The following is a 4,933-nucleotide window of genomic DNA, read 5'->3' as shown; positions in this document are numbered from 1 at the left end:
CCACATATGGCCCTTGGGCCACCCCTTTCTCAGATCCTTTTTCTATTTTTCGTATGTTGGGATCTACTTACAATGCAAAGAAAGGAGTCAGATTGGGGCTAAAGCTAGACTGAACATTTACGAATGAAAATCAGAAATGTTGTAACCATTATATTAGTATCGTCTGTTAACAATATTGCTTTTGTTGTTTTGCAATGCTTAAAGACGCTTGCTTGTATAGACCATTTCTAAATCTATGGCAATTATGAAACTAATATTGACCCAAAATGGGAAAGAAAAGAATCAGCATTTAAAAATTAAAATACATCACAACATTTCTGTCAAAAAATCTGTTCTCATGTAAAGGCAAAAAGTTGGACAATTATTTTAGGTTAAATATAACTAAGAAAAAATATGTCCAAGCCACAAATGTTCATGTAATTGTATTATCTCTGACTTTTTTATTAAATTTCCCATTTTCTTCATGTTGAGATTAAATAATAATTCTGAAAAAGTAGGAATTGCAATATAGATGTATTTTACAGTTATTTATTTATTTTTTTAAGAAAAAAAGAATGATTACATTAGATTAAATAGACTTCTTTGCTGGAGAAAAAAAAAATGTAAATTATTATTTTTTCTTCCCTCTCTCATCCTTAGACAACCTTCATAGCTTTATATAACAATTCACTGGTTACTAGACTAAAGACTTGTGCTGCGTTTAACCAGTGCACAATTCCATCAACTCAAGAGGGAGAGAAGAGACCCCTTGAAAGGAAATTAAAAACCATTTGAAACCTTTTGAGACATTCTTGAAATGTTATCATGTTTGCTTTGCTGTTTGAAATGTGAAGTGAGCTGCTGCAGCCCAGAGAAAAACAAGCTTAAGGTCAACCACATAGGTGTCTATGTGCACAATCTTGTGGCTAGAAGAGTGTACAAGAGCATATGTTTGTCAAATATGGGTTAGAAATGGATACAACCTTTGGGATGGCCAAATCCACACTGATAAGCTAATAATAACCAAAAATACCACTGACAGAAAAGGGATAAAAAAATACATATTTGTTGACTGATAGAGTAATCCCCACTGAGGGTAGCAGTAACTAAAAGGAGCGTAAGTAGCCTCACATTAAAAAAAAAAAGAAAAAAAAGTCATGTGGTCGATGAAGGCAAAAGTGGTAATTGGAGCATTCAGGGCTTTGACCCGGAGTGCTCCAGTAGAGAGTAGATTCCAAGAACAACACTGGGGATCTCAGTCCAAAAGACTGCAGTCCTTGGAACAGCTGAGATTGAAGCCCCAGGCGTCCAGGCCTCTGGCAGAGGACCTGAGCACGCCTCTTGAAGGAACTGGGGCTGCACAATGAATTGAAAATGTAACAAAATGAACATGAATTTCTAAATTTTTAGTTAAAAGTCACCCCCGAGTGCTTTGTGGTATTTGAAATGTGTCAAAGAGAGAATTACAAAGAAAAAACTAAAATAATTAAGCTCAAAGTAAATTACAATCACAAAAAAACTTGTAAATTGCTTAAATGTTTTTCAAAATAAGAGATTTTATTTGAGTTTAAAGGGGTGAAGAGATTCTGATCGCAACGGGTAAAAATCTGACAGTTGATGACTGCTTCACATTCTGGACTTGGATAGCCGCAGTGCAGCGTGTAGTCCAACATTCATAGAGGGAAAGTGTTCTTGTATGTTGATATGGAAACAAGAGATTTTTGATGTAACATGGAGCGCGGCCATTAAGTTCCTAGTATGTGATAAGAATGACTTTGAAGGCTATTCTAGTTTTGACTGGCAGCCAGTGCAGGGAGGCCAGCAGAGCAGAGATCCGGGCTCCCCCGGCTGTTTCAGGCAGCATTCTGGCAACAGTGTCGCAAATCAGCTGTAAGATGTTTGAGGGCACGTTGAGGACAGGGTGCTAAGATGACTTTCCAGTTCAGCCAAAGAAGCAATAAACGAAACGATCACTTTTTATGCAGGAGCTTCAATATCAAGATAACAATTTAAATATGGCTATCTTTTTTTTCCCTCAAAATGCTTATAATGCCTGCATGAATTGAACACAGAAAAACGCCAATGCCATCAAAATATTGTTTTCTATTTTGCACTTCCTACCACTGTATTCAACAATACATGTGCAAACACTGCAATAATTTTTAGCCCATCATGTCATAAAAAACTGATTGGGTCACTGTCTTAAAGCATCACTAGCTACTATTTCTGTATCTTCTCAGCATCTTTAATGTATTACATTAAATAGGAAGCAGGTCTTGATTTGGACACCCATGCTCAAAGAAATCGGGAGAAAAAGGGGAGGCAGAGTTGCTCTGCCCCCGCCCACAACAAAAGGCCAATTTCTAATGAACTCCTTCAGTTTTTTTTTTTTGTTTGTTTTTTTTGGTGAAAAATGGCATAATCATGACTAAAAGACACCTAATATCTTCTAAAATAGATGAAAATGATCAAAGTGAGTCCTTAAAACCAAATGAATGTCCCAGATTTTGGAAATTTAGGTTCCATTCACCTTGTTTTTTATTTTTTTAAGCTGGTTAGATGTTATTATACTTTCAATAAAGAAAACGTGCATTTGAAAACATTTGTAAATCTAATTAATTGTATGTTTCTTAAATAAATTGATAGAAATGCCTCAATAGTTGTGTTTCCATTGATTATGAAATTAACCAAATGGGATTTGCGCTAATAAATTTGCCTAATGGAAACACGACAACTCTGGAAAAAACACATTTATCTGGAGTAGGTAGTTTTTGTTAAATATTGAAATAACATATTTTGCCAAACTGCAATAAAAAACACTTTTTTCCATTTCAATTCGCATTTTAATTGGACCTGGCTGTGGGCGCCACAAAAGGTCCTTCAGTGTCACATAGCTCACCAAATGTTGAGCATGTCATGCAGAATTGTTGGATCCACAGCTCCTCTGTAAAATCACCAACTAGTATTGTTCACATTGTTTTGAATAACTTATTGTGTGAGTCAGTTTGGGTTTATTCGCATAATTATGATTTAATTGAAATACTCCGATTGTGAAATTGTGTTTTTTCCAGAATTTCAATAAAGTTTTGCATATATATGTGATAGAAACACAGGTGAGATAAGATTTTTTAAACTAAAATTACTATCATTTCAAAACCTTTTAGACATGAAGATTTTTTTTCATTAAACTAAAATGAAGACTTATTTTATAGATAAGATTAATTGATAAATATATACAAAGAAGTTTTCTTAAAATTAATTAATTTCATGATGATAAAACACAAGCATTTAAGACACCTGTAAAACAGGTTGGAGCTAAAGCTGTAAGATGCGTGGAACACTGTAAAAGGTGTAACTCTCCCTGCTGCTATGGATTAATCTTGGCAGTAGATAAATTGCAACATAGTCCTTCCAGGCTATTTAAACGCAGGTATTAATCATCTAAAAGTGTGTACACGAGAGACAAAAAGAAAAAATGAAAGAGGTGTCAGGACAGAGTAGGGTGGAAGGTTTGTGCACCAGATAACTGTTAGAACTTTAGTGCACTGTAAAGAACTCTGGTAAACTTTACTAAACATATTGTGGTTACTATTGAATTTTGTCAAATCAAGTACTCTGTGTTTGTCAGAGAATATTGGCTTTAAGAGTAAGAGTCAATCTCGCTTTTTTTTTTACAGCTGAGTCAATATGCTGTTAATCTTGAAATGAGGAATATAAAAGGATCCTTGTTTTTAAATCACAAGTCCTAACTTGTGTTTTCTTTGTTTAATCTTTTAGGATTACTTATGAAGTGGATATTTAATGCCATTTTATAGTTATTTTAAATTCTAAATACCTTTAGACTTTAGCTAAATTTAATTTGATATGCATTTTAAACTGATATAATTTCCCTCACCTGAGCCTCCACTTCCCTAACATGAGTTTCAAGCTACCTCTGATACAACCACACCCAAACTTTCCATTTCATGCTGGCTACCTTTTGATTAGTTTGCTTTCCAGAGGTGGGAGCCTCTCGGAACATAAGAACACAGACGGGAGATTTGTGAACGACATCAAAAACTGGGGAGCAGAGCTGAATTGTTCTGCGGCTTTAGATGAAACTATGTAATCTTTGTAAAACCCTGCAAGCATGTTTATAGGAAAACTGTCATCCTACTGTACAACGTTCAAGATGTTGTAAAAAAAACATGAAAGCAGCTGTTTGCTCATGAGCAGTTTCTTTGTTCAGAGAAGAACGGCCAGAATAACTTAGGAAAACAAAGCTTTTCTAAAAAGACAAAAAAGCAGAAACATTGGTTCAATCCAAAGAAACTCAACACTATGAGGTTCTTTTTATTCATCTTTTGTCCAAAGTAAAATAAAAGCACTAAAACAATGCACACTGTACTTTCAAAACGCATAACTGTACTCAAAAAGTTTGTAATGAACACACACAGCACACTTATATTCCATGTTGGTTCAGTAGAATTCTTGTTGGCTAAAACACTCCCTGATTCAGAAAAAAAAAATAGATTTTTACTAAGTTTTGTACACAAAGACTCCCTAAAGTAGCACAAACACATAAAACCTTAACAGATGTGTTTTGTCTTATAAAAAATAAACTGCATCCACTGCTGCTCAGCCTAGAAGCCAGTTCATACACAGGAAATAAACTGGCTTTGTTTAACAACTTTTACTATTCATCTTAAGCAACTTTAACTGTGTATAGGCCACCTCCATCAAATAATTGACATATATATATATTAATTAAGATGTTTTTTAAACCCTTTGATGAAATTAACAAAAAAAGTCAAATTTTTGCGAGACATATAGATAGTATCAATTATGATACATTGTGTGATTTGATAAGTTTTTGCTCAGAGCAATTTTAGTCTAAAATGAAAAAAATAAAGACATGAGTGTTAAAACATATCACCCTATTGACCCACTGTAACTGTATTATAAACTATTCATT

General features: G+C 34.2%; 1 protein-coding gene across 1 annotated transcript in view; it reads right to left on the bottom strand.

Moving 5' to 3' along the window:
* brinp3a.1 (bone morphogenetic protein/retinoic acid inducible neural-specific 3a, tandem duplicate 1) overlaps positions 1–4,933 on the bottom strand; it is a 77,558-nt gene that overhangs the window by 44,971 nt on the left and 27,654 nt on the right. The gene's annotated exons all lie outside the window — the stretch shown is intronic.

The sequence above is a fragment of the Oryzias melastigma genome, linkage group LG4 (assembly GCF_002922805.2).
Source record: "Oryzias melastigma strain HK-1 linkage group LG4, ASM292280v2, whole genome shotgun sequence".
In the NCBI taxonomy this organism is placed as follows: domain Eukaryota; kingdom Metazoa; phylum Chordata; class Actinopteri; order Beloniformes; family Adrianichthyidae; genus Oryzias; species Oryzias melastigma.
Note: the sequence above shows the minus strand (reverse complement) of the source record. Positions and strands in the feature narration are given on the sequence as shown.